The sequence below is a fragment of the Moschus berezovskii genome, chromosome 1, assembly GCF_049115385.1.
Source record: "Moschus berezovskii isolate FMDL1 chromosome 1, NW_MosBer_1.0, whole genome shotgun sequence".
NCBI lineage: Eukaryota > Metazoa > Chordata > Mammalia > Artiodactyla > Moschidae > Moschus > Moschus berezovskii.
Genome location: NC_142460.1, coordinates 129,154,788 through 129,164,591, shown reverse-complemented (window position 1 = coordinate 129,164,591; position 9,804 = coordinate 129,154,788). Strand labels below are relative to the sequence as shown.

Below are 9,804 nucleotides of genomic sequence, written 5' to 3'. Positions count from 1 at the left end.
TCAAACACCTTTCACTTGCCTCATAAGGCCAAGGTGAAGCACAGTCCCTGTCCCAGAGCCTCCTAGATACAACTTGCCCATAGGAGGGACAGGCAAGAAGCCTAGGAGCATCATTTCTACTGCAGCCCCACTGGGACCACAGAGACTATCTTGAGTCTCCCAGATGTTAGGTGAGATGAAACACTAAAACTAGGGTATAAACCAGCTGGATCTATTTTTTTTAAACCTAATTCTTTAAAACAGGCCCCTCCATAATGTTTTTGTTTTGCTTGGTTTTCAAAGGTTCCAACTTAGCCCCACTGCAATAAGTTGGCCTTACACAGTGGCTCTGGAGGCTTGGGGTCTTTATCATTCCAGATACAGAAAATAATAATAGTGGGGCTTTCAGAGACTGGGATGGCAAACCTATGTGGACGGAGGAGAAAGTTTTTTTGTCTTTTTTAAAAATACCAGCCCTCTTAAGCAACGACTAAGAGGAGGGAGAGAGGGTAGTGGAGGCTGACTTAAGTGCATCTAATACTGAAGCGTCCTTTCAATTCCACCTATTTCTTCCCTCCACCCCATCACTCCAGAGTGGACTGGCTAAGAGGCGCAGGTGAGTGCTAAGGCAACCAGACAAGATCAGTGAGCTAAGAGCCTGGGCCGAGCCAGATCACACTGGAGAAGAGGGTGATACTGGGGGTAGGGGCTTGAGAATGCGATCAGAGTCCAAGGTGAGGTACTGGCTTGGTCACATCCTGGAAGAAAGGGTGAGCCAGAGCTGCCTTGGCTGAAATCCGCTTGTTAGGGTCGTAGTGCAGCATTTGCGATAACAAGCTCCGTCCATCTTCATCCAGGGGAGGCACCACTTTCCTAAAATCCTGCCTGGCCCACTTGGGGAAACTTGGCTTATAATCCGGCATAGAAGTAACTCCTGGCCAAACCACCTCATCTGGGGTTCCCAGGGTCCAAAAGATCCGGAAGAGTTGGTCAATCTCAGAATCTCCAGGGAATAGGGCCCGGCGGGTCACCATCTCAGCAAAGATGCAACCGAGGCTCCATATGTCCACTGCTGTGGAGTAGTATTTGCAGCCCAGAAGGATTTCCGGTGCTCGGTACCACAGAGTCACCACCTCATGGGTACTAACAGGGACCCCAAAAGCTCTAGCTAGTCCGAAGTCTGCTAGCTTGATGGACCCATCTGCGTTGATAAGCAGATTCTGAGGTTTAAGGTCTCGGTGCAGGACCCGATGAGAGTGGCAGAAAGCTAGGCCCTGGAGCAGCTGGAACAAGTAGCTCTTTATGAGGGGAAGAGGAATGCCAGTGAGTGCAGAGGCATCCATGAATTTCTTGAGATCCTGGTGCAGAAACTCAAAAACCAGGTAGAGTTTGTTTTCTGTGTGAATGACATCCAGCAGCTTGACAATATTAGGGTGATTAAGCTCCTTAAGCAGAGAGATCTCTCGTATGGCAGTACTGGGTACACCCTCTGTCTCAGTGTCCAGGCGGATTTTTTTAAGCGCCACCACTTCTCGCGTCAACTTGTTTTTGGCTTTGTACACAACTCGGTACGTGCCCTCTCTGATCTTTTCCACTTTCTGGAAGTTCTCCATGAAGCGCTAGCGAGTCGGGTCAGCTCGGCCCTGGAGCGGGGGCCTGGGAACCCTGCAGAAAACGGCACCCAGCTCTCGGGGGCCGAGGAGGGAAACAGGGCCCAGCACCGCGACCCGAGGTCGGGATGGAACGCAGTGTATCTCTCGCTCTTGTCAATTTGTCCAACTTGAAAAAATATTGCCGCCTCCCCCCTCTAGTTCCCTACCGCCACCAGAAGCCCCGCCTTTCCTTCCCGCGTTTTCCCGAGATTGTTACTGTTTTTTTAAGTTCTGTTTTCATTTTAGCGTTGAATGTGTTCCTACTATGAAACTTAACAGGAGTAACACTGGGGAGGTAGGGTGACCAACCATCCCAGTTTGCCTGGGACTGCGAGGTGTCCTGGAACTCTAGAGGCACAGTACTAACTCCAAGATTGTTGGTCACCCTAGTGGGAGGCATTGTGGCCCAAAGCTAAGACTGTGGATTAACCTACATTTGAGACTTGGCTCTTCAACTTACTACCTATTTATCAGGGGCCAATTGCTTATTTTTATGCCTCTATTTTCTCCTCTGTAAAATGAGTTACTATGCGGAAAGCAGTCATAACAGTATTAGAGTTTAGTAAGCATTAAGAATACACTACTGGACTTTCCTGGTGGTCTAGAAGTTAGCAATCTGCCTGCCAATGCAGGGAACACAGGGTCAATCCCTGGTCCGAGAAAATTTCACATGCTGCGGAGTAACTAAGCCCATGTGTCATACCTGCTGAAACCTGTGAGCCTAGAGCCCATGATCTGTAACAAGAGAAGCCACAGCAATAAGAAGCCTGCAAACTAACTAGAGAATAGCCTCTGCTTGCCTCAACTAGAGAAAGCCCACACACAGCAGTGAAGACCCAGGGCAGCCAAAAATAAACAAATAAATATTAATAAATAAAAATGTAAAAAAATAAACTACTTACTATTGCTGAGGCCCTATCCTCTTTTCTTGATTATGTTGCTTTTATTCCTTTACTCCCAAACCTGTTGACCCTTTATTTTATACTTACCTAGATTCAAAGAACACCATCAGTCCTTGTACCATGGCTTGGTCCAATCCTGAGGCTTTCAGTTTTCTTTCTTAATCTTGATTCATTTATTGGTTGACTGGTTTCATGATCAAGTAGATTTTTTGACAAGGAAATGCATTTCAGTTCAGTCCACCGTCGTGTCTGATTCTTTGCAACCCCATGGACTGCAGCACCCCAGGCTTCCCTGATCATCACCAACTCCTGGAGTTTGCCCAAACTCATGTCCATTGAGTTGGTGATGCCCTCCAACTATCTCATCCTCTGTCATCCCCTTCTCCTCTTGCCTTTAATCTTTCCCAACATCAGGGTCTTTTGAAATGAGTCAGTTCTTTGCATCAAATTGCCAAAGTATTGGAGTTTCAGCTTCAACATTAGGCCTTTCAATGAACACTCAGGACTGATCTGCTTTAGGATGGACTGGTTGGATCTCCTTGCAGTCCAAGGGACTCTCAAGAGTCTTCTCCAACACCACAGTTCAAAAGCATCAATTCTTTGGTGCTCAGCTTTCTTTAGAGTTCAACTCTCACATCCATATAGGACTACTGGAAAAACCATAGGCTTGACTAGATGGACCTTTGTTGGCAATTTGATGTCTCTGCTTTTTAATATGCTATGTAGGTTGGTCATAACTTTTCTTTCAAGGAGTAAGCATCTTTCAGTTTCATGGGTGCAGTCACCATCAGCAGTCATTTTGGAGCCCCCCAAAATAAAGTCTGCCACTGTTTCCACTGTTTCCCCATCTATTTGCCATGAAGTGATGGGACCTGATACCATGATCTTAGTTTTCTGAATGCTGAGCTTTAAGGCAACTTTTCACTCTCCTCTTTCACTTTCATCAAAAGGCTCCTCAGTTCTTCTTCACTTTCTGCCATAAGGGTGATGTCATCTGCATATCTGAGGTTACAAATCAAGATGTTTCCCCCGGCAATCTTGATTGCAGATTGTGCTTCATCCAGCCCAGCGTTTCTCACTATGTACTCTGTATATAAGTTAAATAAGCAGGGTGACAATATACAGCCTTGAGGTACTCCTTTTCCTATTTGGAACCAGTCTGTTGTTCCATGTCCAGTTCTAACTGTTGCTTCCTGACCTGCATATAGGTTTCTCAGGAGGCAGGTCAGGTGGTCTGGTATTCCCATCTCTTTCAGAATGTTCCACAGTTTATTGTGATCCACACAGTCAAAGGCTTTGGCATAGTCAATAAAGCAGAAATAGATGTTTTTCTGGAACTCTTTTGCTTTTTCCATGATCCAGCGCATGTTGGCAATTTGATCTCTGGTTCCTCTCCTTTTCTAAAACCAGCTTGGAAGTCCATGGTTCACGTATTGCTGAAGCCTGGCTTGGAGAATTTTGAGCATAAATTTACTAGCGTGTGAGATGAGTGCAACTGTGCGGTAGTTTGAGCATTCTTTGGCATTGCCTTTCTTTGGGATTGGAATGAAAACTGACCTTTTCCAGTCCTGTGGCCACTGCTGAGTTTTCCAAATTTGCTGGCATATTGAGTGCAGCACTTTCACAGCATCATCTTTCAGGATTTGAAGTAGCTCAACTGGAATTCCATCACCTCCACTAGCTTTGTTCGTAGTGATGTCTTTCCTTAAGCTCTGTACTAATGATTATATACCAACAATGTATCTTGCTCAAGGACATGTTTCTCCTTCTTAACAAGAACCTTCTGACTAATCCTGTTATCTTAAGATGTATGTGGTGGTAGTGGGTCTGGTAAGACCTTTAGCAGCCAACTGAAAAAGTACATAAGTCCTTGGTAAGACTAGCCAGTGGGGCACCTTCTGATGTCTATGTCAGAAGCTTTCTCTATATCTTTTTCACTGTAATAAAACTTTTGCCACATGAAACTCTGAGTGACTGAAGCCATTATCTTTGGTCCTGCAGCAAAATTCTCTCCTTCAGAGATCACGAATCTGACATCGTTCACTATAAGCTATCACTACCTGATATGTTTCTCTCTTCTTTATCATTAACAGAACTCCATTTGTTTTTGATGGTAATATGTATAGCTCAAAACTTGATTTATTGGACTTTCTTGAAGCTAGGGGTAGACATAGGACATATACTATAGGTCTGGCCTAGGAGCTATGATTGCCATGTGGGATATTTAGAAAAGCTCTCTTTAAAGGGTCTAAGCAGGCACATGTATCTTGTCTTTCTTCCTTTTCATTATTCCTTCTGGACTTAAGTACAGGTGGGAGAAGAGCTATTTTGGTATCAAAATGCGATCACAGGATTAAAGCTAAACATAAGAAATGCTAAGGTGAAAAGCTAACTGGTTCTTTGATAGCTCCTTTGAAAAATTAATGAGACTATGTACCATAGTTTGTTTAAACAAGTTTTTGGTTAAGTTTTTCATTAGGTACAGTTGAAAGTAATTCCAGCTGTAATTCATTTAATTTTAATGAATTCAAATAATTTAAGTAATTCATTTAATTTTAAGCAATGTGAAAAATATGAATACTTTAGTAGGTTTCATGTCATAGGGAGTTGCTGCTGCTGCTGCTGCTGCTGCTATGTCACTTCAGTCGTGTCCGACTCTGTGTGACCCCATAGACGGCAGCCCACCAGGCTCCCCCGTCCCATAGGGAGTTGCTGCTGCTGCTGCTAAGTCACTTCAGTCGTGTCCGACTCTGTGTGACCCCATAGACGGCAGCCCACCAGGCTCCCCCGTCCCTGGGATTCTCCAGGCAAGAACACTGGAGTGGGTTGCCATTTCCTTCTCCACATAGGGAGTTAGGGTCATGCTAATCTCATTTTGGTGATTTGCTCTGATTTTGATATATATGCTATTGAAAGACACATTATTTTTTTTTTCTTTAGTGATGAAAAGATGTTGAAAGGAAAGAAGTCAGGTTGTTCTTAGAGAAATGGGTATTATATTTTATATCTTCCTGGCAGGCTTTCAAATGATCATTTTCAAAAATTTTGACAATGAGATGTTTTAAAACACTATTTTCTGTCTTCACTTTTCTACTGTTTTATACTATATGCATACCAAGATAATACATTTGATAACAAGTAATTAAAGCAAGAGAGCATAAAATTGTTCAACTCAAGAAAAAGAACTATGACTTATACTGGCTTGGGATTTAGAATAAATTCGTACCTTTTGTTGTTATTACTGAATTAGAGCTGCCTGGTGGCTCCATGCAGCTGTTAATTAAGCACTTAGGCAGCCACTGTCATTAACTCTTTCAGTGAAGGTCTCCAGGATACTATTTAGTTATTGTTTCAACTTACTGTACTAAGCTCACTAATAGGTAATGCCTTAAAACACTGAGAATATCTGGCTCATAATACATTTAGTTTTCTATATGATTAGATGGAAAAAGCAATTCTAATTTATTTCCTCATTCACTTTAATTTGAGTTAGCAGATGTTCTATGTGTATTGCAGTCAACTATTTAATTTGCATTATGTAAGAGCCTATAATAGGAATTTTTCAGGGGCTTTGTTCGTCATTGTTATAGTGTGTTTTTAATTTCCTCCGAAATGTCACTATAAAAATAGGATACATTTTATTTGCTAATTCATGTCGAATGCCCCAAGAGCAAGACTGGGTTCATAAAATCCAAGCAATATTTTTAAAGTAGTTTTGTTTGAAGAAGGAATCAGGGAAATAGAGGAAAAAAAAAACTAAAGCAAGGGAAAGAAGGGAGGTAAACTGAACAATGAAGCTCTCAGTTGGCTAAGGATCCAAAGCCACTGTAAGAATAAGTGGGGTGTGGGTGGTGGAAGCTGTTCATGTGGAAAACATTTCTATTTTTACTATAGTGTTACTGTTCAAAAGGGCTTCCCAGGTGGCGCTAGTGGTAACGCAGGAGATGTAAGAGACATGAATTTGATCCCTGGGTGGGAAAGATCCCCTGGAGGAGGGCATGGCTATCCACTCCAGTATTCTTGCCTGGAGTATCCCATGGACAGAGGAGTCTGGCAGGCTATGGTGCATAGTGTTGCAAAGAGTCGGACACGACTGAGCATCTTAGCATGTAGGCACACACTGTTCAAAAACTTCTCTCAAATATATATATATTTTCATGGGTATGTATATATTGAGGAGGATTTTTGTACAAACCACCATCTGAATAAATGGAAGGAAAGGTACCCATCAGCATTTTAGCTTCGTAATCATACAGGTTTTCCTAAGTCTTATCTATGGTTAATTAAACAATAAACATTTATTGTTTTTAGTTTCTAAGTTTTGCGGCAATTTCTTATGCAGCAATAAATAATGAATACAATCCACATTGTAAGATTGTCTTGATGAGTAAATGAGATCAAGTGGAAAACACATATTAGTAAGGTCTATCAGAATTCTGGTCAGGAATTTACTTCTTTTTTATAGATTATGCTTATTCTTTGGACAAGTTCAATTTTCTGATGTTTTGGCAACATTTAGGACTTGTTTTCAGTTTCTTTAAATTCTTCCATCACTTGTATTTTTTTTTTTGCCACATGACTTGTGGGATCTTAGTTCCCCAACCAGAGATCAAACTCCTGCAATGAAAGCACAGAGTCCTAACCACTGGACCTCCAGGGAATTCCCCTCCCATCACTCTTAAGTTAGAGGTTATAGACATATTTACTTTTACTTCATGCTGGAAATATATGTTTGGCAAAAGTAGTGAATTTTTGCGTCTTATAATAAAAATAAATTACATTGAAAAAATGCTCAACAACTCTCTTAAAAACCTGTATATATAGATTAATGCAGAAAAAAAATCATTTTTGTCTTGTATGCTGAAAAGTCACCTTAGCAAAGCTTGTATATTCTCTGTAGGGGTTTGATTAGAGAGATTACTCCTATAATCTCCTGTTTTTGGGCCTAATTCTCAAAGACCACTGGGCCTTCTCAGCAACAACTTCAGTTTTACATACATTGGTGAATAATGCTTACAAGATAGTTTGTAATTGTTTAAGGGAAAGATCTCAAATTCAAATCCTTTAGAGCTGAGAAGGTAGGGAAAGAATGGAGTGAACTGAGAGCCCAGGCCCCCTAGGAGCAGCAAATACTCAGCTCATGCAAGAATTTGAATGCTGGGTTGCCACATCTTCCAAGTTTCAAGAGAAGATGGAAATCTGGAATTTTGTTTATGCTTAAAATTTTTTTTTTGAGAAACAAAGCTCTCCATATTTTAAAATACAGTTTCATTCTTTAAAAATACTTGCAGACTGAACAAAATATATCTGGAGACTGTAGTCATTTCCTGAAGTACCAAGATGTGAGATAGAAGTGGAGTATGGCTTGAAAAGTTACTATTTTGTGGACAAAGCCTATATCTACTGGAAGTTTCAGCAGCTTGTGTTTTGCGCATTCCCAGGTGTTGGATAGGGCTTCCCTGGTGGCTCAGTGGTAAAGAATCCTCCTGCCAACGCAGGAGACATGGGTTCAATTCCTGGGTTGGGAAGATCCCCTGGAGGAGGGCATGTCAACCCACTCCAGTATTCCCGTCTAGGAAATCCCATGGACAGAAGAGCCTGGTGGGCTACAGTCTATTGGCTCACAAAAGAGTCGATACGACTTAGTGACTAAACAACAACAGTGTTGGATAAATAATGCATGGTTTCTATAAAGAGACCAGGGTTGATACTGCATCATGAGACAAATGTGTTTACAATCTTCTCATTAAGGGTTTTCATTCACACAGATAAACTGGTTAAAGTTTACAAGAAGGACATTTCCCTGTGTCTGTAATCACTTTCCTGTGGATTCACTGTGGTCTACGTTGTGACATTATCATTTAACCAGTTGCAAAAACAATAAATGGAAGCTGATCCAGAAAAGGTTATCTGTCAGTTGGCTGATTCTGATTCATCATAAGCATCAAGAAAGCTGAGATTCCATCACAATCACCTCAGTTAAGTCAGTACTTCGAAGGGTCCAAAATAAGTGTGCTCTCTCTTAACCTTTACTCTTTTCACTTTCACAAGGTTTATCACTACTGTGCATATAAAATGTGAGTCTGTTGTCCTTAATCATAATCTCAGGAACATTATAAATGCATATAAATGCAATTATGCATTATAAATGCATAATTATAAATTATGCACAATTGCATTATAAATGCATAATTGCATAGCAGGAGGTACCTTTTGAATTATTGGAAAATGAGAGAAGATGGAATCTTTAGCCTCTTCCAGATTGGTTGCATTCTGCTTTTTCTAACGTATGTATTGTTCTTCTATGGCTACTATTTTGGACCCTATTGATTTGTGTATATTAAAAAAAGTAATATATTGGGTTGGCCAAAATGTTCTGGTTTTCCCATAAGATGCAAAAACCTGAGTGAACTTTTTGGCCAACCCAACAGAGTACTTTGCTTTTCTGATAGGTCTTTATGGTAAAATATTATTGCACTTTAAATTTTGATCTGGAATATGTACTTTCCCAATTAAAGCCACAGAGATTGACTCCATTAATTGTATATATTGCTCACTGTATAAGTTTTTTCAAGAACTTACTAAGTGGCTATACTTTCTCAGACTGCTATTGAGGATAAAATGTTGAGCAAATCAACATTTTAAATTAGGTCAGCAGAAGTAAAAGTCAAATGATCACTAACATTATTTCCTTTTATATATAAAAAAATTCAATAGCTTTATCTGGCTAATATGTTAAGACAACAGATATTTTTCATTAGCCTATTTTAAAAAATGAACATATTTAATATTAGATGTTCTTCAAAGAGTTGGGATATTTTATAAAGAGCAAGATTAAGCAATTTCTACACAGATTCTGATTCTCTTTGTAGTATGCATTCACTAAGGTTGAATACCTAAAAATTATGAATTTATTGTCATATTTCTTTTGTCTTCTGGAAGAGAATTATGAAGTATCAATATTCATTGGAAGGACTGATGCTCAATACTTTTGAGCACCTGATGTGAAGAGCTGACACATTGAAAATGACCCGTCGCTGGTAAAGACTGAAGGCAGGAGGAGGAAGGGGTGACAGAGGATGAGCTGGTTTAATGGCATCATTGACTCAATGGACATAAGTTTGAGCAAACTCTGGGAGAGAGTGGAGGATAGAGGAACCTGGCCTGCTGCAGACTATAGCGTCACAAAAAGTTGGACACAACTTAGTGACTGAACAACAAAACCTTCTGTTAGTCCAGTCCTCCTGCATATGACAAGTATAAAGTCTGGG

The 9,804-nt window shown here is 40.7% G+C and overlaps 1 pseudogene; it reads right to left on the bottom strand.

Moving 5' to 3' along the window:
- Positions 1-212: 212 nt before the first annotated feature.
- On the bottom strand, positions 213-1,784 carry LOC129551017 (cyclin-dependent kinase 2 pseudogene; annotated as a pseudogene).
- Positions 1,785-9,804: the final 8,020 nt, after the last annotated feature.